The sequence below is a fragment of the Fukomys damarensis genome, unplaced genomic scaffold, assembly GCF_012274545.1.
Source record: "Fukomys damarensis isolate Sample0158 unplaced genomic scaffold, DMR_v1.0_HiC HiC_scaffold_16, whole genome shotgun sequence".
Lineage (NCBI taxonomy): Eukaryota > Metazoa > Chordata > Mammalia > Rodentia > Bathyergidae > Fukomys > Fukomys damarensis.
The window spans coordinates 106,890,490-106,899,588 of record NW_022900928.1 but is presented as its reverse complement, the minus strand read 5'-3'; the positions used below and the strand labels follow the sequence as shown (position 1 = coordinate 106,899,588).

General features: G+C 36.5%; 1 non-coding gene across 1 annotated transcript; it reads right to left on the bottom strand.

Annotated features, from left to right (window-relative positions):
- Positions 1–6,079: 6,079 nt before the first annotated feature.
- On the bottom strand, positions 6,080–6,183 carry LOC117286406. Its single transcript, XR_004517579.1, has one exon. It is a non-coding gene; the product is annotated as a U6 spliceosomal RNA (small nuclear RNA).
- Between the last annotated feature and the right edge of the window lie 2,916 nt (positions 6,184–9,099).

Here is a 9,099-nt window from a genome sequence, read left to right as displayed (position 1 = left end):
GAAGGGGAAGGGATGGGAAAGGCGTGGAGGGGATGGGGAAGGGGGGAGGGAGAAAACAAAACCCAACAATACATTGTATACAAAAAACAAATATAATCCCAAAAGAAATTTACAGATTAAAATTTAAAGGGTAAAGAACAATATTTCCTGCAACAGAAACCTAGAAAAAGGCAGGAGTAGCTATGCTAATTTCAAAGTGGAATTCAAGCCTTGACTGATCAAAAAACCAAAGAATTCTCCACATGCTGGTTAAGGGAATAATCCAACAGGTAGCTATAAAAATTCTTAACGTGTATGCAACAAACACAGGCACACCCAACTTCATAAATCTAACACTACTGGACATAAAACATCAGATAAACACCAACACAATTATAATGGAGGAGCTCAATACCCCACTGTTACAAATATAGATCAGCTAGACAAAAATCAACAAAGAAATATAAGAATTCCCCTATATGAATGTTATCATTATGTATATCTAAAATATACCAATAAAAAAATCAGAGTTGAACCAAATCCTTGAACAAACGGATTTAGTAAGATATCTACAGTGTTCTACCCAACAAGAAAATGCATTCTCCACAGCAGTACATGGGACTTTCTCCAAAACAGACCACATGCTAGTCCAGAAAGCAAATGACAAAGAATCAAACTGACTCATACTTATTATCAAGCCATAGTGCAATAAAACTAGAAATCAATGGCAAAAACCCTCAGAAACTATGCAAACATACAGAAATTAAACACCTGCTTGAATAAATAATAGGACACAGAGGAAATCAAGGAAAAAATTAGACAGTTCCTAGAATCAAGTGATTATCCCAGTATAACATATCAGAACCTGTAGGACATGATGGAAACAGTCCTAAGAGGAATGTTCATTTGCTGAATTCCCACATCAGAAAAGCAGAGGAAGCCCAACTAATCTAATGATTTACTGTCTTAGTTACTTCTCCTTCATTGCTGAGACAAAATACCCAGCACCTAAAGTTAAAGGAGAAAAGGTATATTTAGTTCACAGTTTGTAGAGATTTCTGTCCATAATCAGCTGGCTCTAAGGCAGGTTGGCAAGGCAGATAGGCAAGGGGTAGCAAAGCAGGCAAGCAAGGGACAACCATAGCTCTTTCTATCCTTAATATCTTATCCAGGCTATTTGTGGTGGGCAGCACTCACACCCTTAATCCTACTACCCCTGACCCTAGCATTGCACCATGAATCACTCTAGATCCCCCCACCTATGAAAAAGTCCCACCTATGACCTCATGAGGCTTTGTTGGGGGGACATCTTGACACAAACTATAACATGTACCTCAAGAGTCAAGAAAAACAGGAACAATCCAAATCCAACACTAGTACACGGAAGAAAATTATAAAGATCAGAGCAGAAATCAATGAAATTGAGACTAAGAGCAATTTAAAGAATCAATGGATCTAAGATCTGGTTCTGAGAAAGAATAAACAAAATAGACAAACCCTTAGACAATTTTACCAAAAAAGGAAGGAAAAGACCCAAATCAATGCATTTAGAAATGAAAAAGGCAAGAAGAAAAGGAATTGTAATGTGATATATATGTGTACCAACTCCACAGAAGCATTGTAAAAATTATGTGCTGCAAACAGGCACAAAAATGAAGGTCAAAAGATGGATAGAGGGGAGAAGGAGGGAAAGAAAGGGGGGTGAAAATGGAATTAACATGTGTTATATACATTTACTCACTTCCCTCAAGACATGTAAACATTACGTGCTACACAAATGTACTAATACACGAAAATTTAAAAATAAACACAAAATAAATAAATGAACAAAAATTAAAAATGCTGTCCAGCCAGATTACTTATTTTAAAATGAAAAAGTTCTTATGGCTTGTATCTAGATGTCTCCCTCAATGCTTCATGTGCTCATAGGTGGAGCTTTTAGGAGGTGGCTGAATCACGAGTGTGTGGCACTAGGATTAAGGTTATCCACTAATTGATTTATTATAGTTCTGGGTGTAGATAATGGGAAGACGCACTCTACAGGTAGGTGGCACCATGCAAAAGGCTTGTAGCCTGGATGGGGTAAGAGGGAAAGGAAGGCCTGCTGCTGCTGCTGCTTTTTGCCCACCTTGCTATGTACTGTTTCTCCTAGGCCATGCTGCCCCGTCTTGGACCAGCTAACTATAGATTGAAACCTCTACCAACTGTGAACTGAGATAAACCTTTCCTCCTTTAACTTGTGAGTGTTGAGTATTTTGTTTCAGCAACAAGAAAATTAAGGAAGACAAAGATGAAATTACAACAGACACTGCCAAAATCCAGAAGATTGTTAGTAATTACTTTGAGAATCTGGATTCTAATAAATTGGAGAATTCAGAAGAAATGGATAGATTCCAAGAGACATATGAATTACCAAAACAGCACCAAGAAGATGTAAAAACCCTGAACAAGCCAATAACAGGCAGTGAAACTAAAGAAGTTAAAGAAACAAAACTATTAACTGAGAAAAGCCCAAGCTCCAATGGATTCACTACCAAATTCTACAAAACTTTAGGAAAGATATAGTGCCAATATTTCTCAAACTCCTTAACAAAACTGAAGGGGAGGGAGTACTCTCAAAGTTATTCCTAGAAGCTAGCACTACCCTGATTCCAAAACCAGAAAACGACCCAACCAGCAGAGAGAACTATAGGCCAATCTCTTTTAAAAATATAGATGCAGAAATCCTCAACAACATTCTGTCAAACAGAATGCAACAAATCATCAGAAAGATCACACATCATGACCAAACAGACAACATTCCAAGGAATCAAGGACAGTTCAACATATGCAAATCAATAAATATGATACATCACATAAACAGAAGCAAGAAGAAAAATCACACAATCCTCTTGATTTATGCAGAAAAGGGTGGGGCTTTTTTGTCTCACTATGTAGTTGAGACTGACCTGGAACTCACTATGTAGCCCAGGCTAGTCTCAAACTCACACAGTGATCCTCCTGTCTCAGCCTCCCAAGTGATGGGATTACAGGCATGCGCCACCACGTCCAGCTCTCAGAAAATGGTTTTGACAAAATACAACATCCACTCATGACAAAAATCCTGAAGAAAATGGCATAGAAGGACCTTCTCTCAATATAAGCTATTTATGACAAACCAATGTCCAACATCATATCAAATGGGGGAAAAGCTGAAAGTTTTCCCTTTAAAAATCAAGTACAGCCAGGCATGGTGGTACACACCTGTAATCCCAGCACTCGGGAGGATGATGCAGGAGGATTGCTGTGAGTTTGAGACCAGGCTGGGCTACATACTGAGTGCCAGGACAGTCTCAACTACATAGTGAGACCCTGTCTCAAAACAACAAAAAATAAATAAATAAAAGTTAACAATCAAGTACGAAGATGTCTGCTATTACCACACATTTAATATAGTTATTAAAACATTAGCTAGAGCAATTGGGCATGAGAAAGAAATAAAAAGGATATGGGCAGGAAAATAAGAAATCAAATTATTATTATGTACACATGAGAATATCCTCTACATAGATACAAAAAAAATTCACCAAGACTCCTATAATTAATAACCAAATTCAATAGTACAGCAAGATACAAAGTCAACATACAAAAAATCAGTTGTATTCCTGTATTCCAATAATAAACTAACTGAGAAAGAAATTAGGAAATCAGTACCATTCACAATAGCATCAAGAAAAATTAAATACTTGGGAATTGACCTAACCAAGGAAGCAAAAGACCTTTGTAATGAAAACTAAAATGCTCCAATAAAGAAGCTTAAAGAGGACATCAGAAAATGGAAAGATACCCCCTGTTCCTAGATAGGCAGAATAAATATTGTCAAAATGGAAATACTTCCAAAATTGATACACAGATTTAATGCAATCCCAATGAAAGTAAAAATAGCACAGATCTAGAGAAAACAATCATAAAACATATATGGAAGAGTGACTGAGAATAGCAAAAGCAATCCTGGGCAACAAAAGTGAAGCAGGAGGTTTTACAATCCTGTATTTCAAGTTATACTAAAAAGCTTCAGAGATTTTAAAAAAAAACAAACAAACAAAAAACAGCATTATATCGGCAAAAAAAAAAAAGACATTTGGATCAATGGAACAGATCAGAGAATGAAGAAACAACTCTGGGCACATTTAGCATACAACGAAAGTATAGCTCATTCAAAGAGGGAAAAATATAAATCAACAGAAACTACCCCTGAAAAATGCCTGATGGCCAATCAAGTAGACAAAGGCTTTAAAACACCTATCCTAAAGATGCTTAAAAAAAAACTAAAGCAAGACATATAAAAAGTCAATAAAATGGAAATGTCAATAAAGAGACAGGAAAACTAAAACTAAACCAATTAGGAATTCGGGAGCTGAAGGAGACAATAACTGCAATGAAACAGAAATTCAAATCCAGAAGGAAGAACCAAACTTGAACACGAACCAATGAAAATTATTGGCTCCACAAAACAGAAAAAAAAGGAATAAGACTGAACAGAATCTAAGAGACCAGGTACATAATCAAGGCAACCAACATAGACATTGTATGTGCCACAGAATGAGAAGACAAACTGTTTGACAAAATAATGAACAAAACTTCTCAAATGTAATGAAAGATATAAATAGAAACATCCAAGAAGCTCAACTAATTCCAAGTAGGGTAAATTCAAAAAGCCAAACAAAGAGACAAATTCTAACCAACTTGTTGAATGCCAAAAACAAAGACAATTTTAAAAGCAGTAAAACAAAGGCAATTCATTACATATAAGTGATTTTCAGGGAGATAGTCAAGTTTCTCATAAGAAAATTTGGAGGCAAGAAGAATCTTATATCTAGCAAAATGCCTTTCAAATACAAAGAATAAATTAAGACCCTCCCAGATAAAAATTGAAAGTTGATTGCCACTAGACCCTTCCTGCAAGCAGTGCTCAGTAAGGTCCTGCAAGATGAAAAGAAATGACGCTAGATGGTAACTAAAAGCCACAATAATTTAAAAAATAAGGATTACCACTGAGATAATTACATATGCAACTATAAAAGCTAGTATTACAGTAACAATGGTTTATAATCCCACTTTTTGTTTTCTATATGACATGAGACCAAAACATTAAAAACTTACTAGTCTAAAACCTAGTATTACTGTAACTTTGATTTGTACATTTTTTTCCTACACAATTTAAGAGACATGGATTTTACAAGTATTAGCTTATGTTTTTGTAACACAATATGTAAAGATATAATTTTGTGGTATTAATATTAACAACCAGAAGGGGAGAGGACTGGGATGTAAAAGAGCAGAATTTTTTATGTTTTGCTGTTAAACTAGAGTAAGTTCAAATTTGAAGATTACAACTTTGGATATTAAATTCCTTAATTTTTTTTCTTTTTGTACCGGGTATTGAACTCAGGACTTTGCACTGGCAAAGCAGGCAGTGGAACCACTGAGCTAAATCCCTGGCCCCCATGACATTTTTCACAAAAATAGAAAAAATAATCTTTTTTTTTTCCTCATTGAGTTTATTGGTACATTCTAGATATACAGTACAGTTACAGTTACATTCACTATTGGGATCTTGTACCTTTACATGACAAGGTCTTGGTTCTCATTTTTTCCCCTTGTCCCTGCCCTCCCTTCACCCCTCTTCCCTCCCGCTTTACAAAACACTTCATTTCCATTTATTCATTTTCTCATATTTTTTCTTTTCCCTTTTTCCCTTTCCCCTACCCTTCCCACTTCCCCTATACCTTTAGCCCCTTTCTTCCTATTTCACATTGTCCATTATATCATTAGGATCTTATGTACTATTATAATTTATTCACACCAGAGAAACTATTCGGTATTTACACATGTGTGACTTATTTATTTAACTTAGGAGTATATCCTCAATATGTATCCATTTTCCTTTGAATGAATCTAATTTCTCATTCTTTGTGGCTGAGTAATATTCCACTTTATAGAAAAACCACATCTTCTTTAAAAATATGGAATACGGCCGGGGATTTAGCTCAGCGGTTTGGTGGCCTGCCTCACAAGCGCAAGGACCTGAATTCAATCCCTGGTACCAAAAAATAAAAATAAAAATATGGAATGCTTCACAAATTTGCATGTCATCCTTGCACAGGGGCCATGCTAATCTCTGTATCGTTCCAATTTTAGTATATGTGCTGCTGAAGCAAGCACAGAAAAAATAATCTTAAAATGTGTATGGAAGCAAAAAGACCCTGAATACCCAAAGCAAACTTAAGCAAAAAGAACAAAGCTAGAGATACTTCACAACCTGATTTCAAACTATGTTACAAATCTAGTAATCAAAACAGCATGGTATTAGCTGGGCACGGTGGTGCATGCCTGTAGTAATCCCAGCACTCAAAAGGCTGAGGCAGGAGGATCACTGTGAGCTCGAGACCAGCCTGAGATACATAGTGAGTTCCAGGTCAGTCTCAACTATATAGTAACACCCTGTCTCAAAAAACAAAAACAAACAAAAAAACCAAAACAGTATGGTATTAGCAAAACAAATAGACATATAGACCAATGGAACTGTTTAGAGAACACAAATTAATTCATGAAATTACGGTCAACTGATCTTTGATGAAAGTGCCAAGAATACACAATAGGGAAAGGACAGGCTCTTCAGTAAACGATCTTGGAATAACATGGCATCTGCATGACGAAGAATTAAACTGGACCCTTATCACACATCATATACAAAAATCAATTCAAAATGAATTAATGCTCAAATATGAGACCCCAAGCAGAAAAATTTTTGGAAGAAAATATAGAAGAAAAGTTTGGTCTTGGCACTGATTTTGTGAATAAGACACCAAAATGACAGGCAACAAAGAAAAAATAACAGATTCAATTTTAGTTTAAAAGCTTCTACACAGTAAATGACATAATCAACAGAATAAAGAGACAACCAAAGGGAAGGAAAGAAATCATTTGCAAAGTATACTTATGGTAAGGGGTTAATATCCAAAATATATAGAGAAACCAAACAGTTCCAAGGGAAGAAAAAACTTCCATTTTTTAAAATGGGTAGAAGATCTGAATAGACATTTTTCAAAAGAAGACATACAGATTCCAACAGGTATATGGAAGAAGTGGTCCATGAATTATCAGAGAAGCATAAATTAAAACCATAATGAGATGCTATCTCACATCTGATGAAAGCGATAGTATCAAAAAGAAAAAAATAACAAGTATTATTTTTAAAATGTGGAAATAATTGAACCCCTGTCCAGAGTAAGTAAAACATAAATATAAGTATAGCCTTATGGATGACAGTGTGATTGCTGCTCAAAAAATTAATAACAGAACTACAATATTATCCAGCCAGCCTAACCCTGGGTATGCATCCAAAGGAAATGAAATCCTCACCTCATAAAGATATCTGCATTTCCACAATCATCACAGCACTCATTTTTCATAGTCACCAAGATATGGAAATTTCAACAAATGAAGCTTTAAAGGACATTTAAGCCATATGCAAACCACAGCAAAGGCCTACATTATTAATAAAAATGGTCTCAAATCAACAACTTAACTTTATAACTAAAGGAATTAGAAAAAAAGGTCAAACTGAATGTAAAGCAGAGGAAGGAAACAACAAATATTGGGATAGGTAAGTGAAAAAATAATACAGAAAAATCTAAAAGTCAATCGTTGGTTCTTTGTTAAAAATCAACATTGATAAACCCTAAACTAAATGGACAAGGGGACAAAAAAAGAAAAGACTCAAATTATAAGAATCAGAAATGAAAGTGGGAACGGTATTGCCAATTCTATAAAACTAAAATGATTATAAGGAAGTACAGTGAAAAACTGTATGCCAATAACTTGAACAACCTACTTGAAATAAACAAATTTCTAGAAACACAAAACTTACTACTTCCAGGAAGATGGCAGAGTGGTGAGCAGCGTAGAAAGAGCCTCTCTGAGATTTGGTGTCCTGACACTGGAATATAGCTGTGAAAAGAGGAAAAGAAGGAGGGAAATGGGTCCCCAGGTCCCAGGTAGGAGCTGAAGTGAGAATTGAAGACCACAGGGAGAGTTAAGAGAGACTTTAACAAAGAGGAGGGAAATAACAAGCAGTGCTCTCGCAGAGCCCAGACTGTCAACGAGGGAATGGTGGATCCAACCCACAGACTCACGGTGACTACTGGTGACCCCAGGGGCCTCTGAGGAGAGACGCAGAAGTGGATGCAGTGGACAGGAGCAGCTGGTGAGTTAACCGGGTTCAGACGTCACGCGGGGGGCGGGGAATTGTCCGGTAGCCATCTTGGAAAGGGGCCAACAGCTCAGAACTCAGATCAACTATGGGCCCGACCCCATCTAGTGGCTCCCAGTGCCTCGGCATGGTGCCAAGTTCAAGTCAGCAGAGTTCAAGCCTGCAAGAGGCAGAAGGACAGTTGTAGGCTCAAGGAATCCAGTTCTAGCCTCATAACCAGAACCAGCCTGAACTTCAGTGGGCAGCCAGCTGGGATTATCTTCTACCACACTGTGAAGCTGCGGCTGGCTTGCTGGGATTAATCAACTCAGCTATTATTTGTCTGCGCTGACTACCAGTAATAACAGAGACACACCTTGAATTGGACTTATTTTTTTTCCTTTTCTTCTTTTTGTCCTTTTTTTTTTTCTCTCTCCATTCTGGTTCTGATTTTGTTTTGTTCTTCTTGATTGTTTGAAACATAATTTCTAGTTTTTTGTTGTTGTTCTGTTTTGTACTTGTGTTTATTTCTTCCTCTGCCCTCCACCCTGTCTTACACAGTTTCCTAAAGTTTGTTCTCCAGCCTTGCTTCTGATCTCTTCCTCTTCTGTTTTTCCTCCCTAACCCCTTCTGAATCATCTCCACTAACGGTAGATTCACCATATTAAGATTCACCATATTAAGGGTAGATTCACCATATTAAGTAAATTCACCAAAATTTACTGCGTGCAATTTTTGCTTTGTTCTAAATTGTGTTATATAACCACAAATATAGTTCATACAGTTAAAAATAGCAAACTAATGATTACCACGGTTTGTCATTTTCTACGCTGTATTTCATGGTATTGTTATTGTTGATTGTACTACATTAGCCAAGGTGACATAAT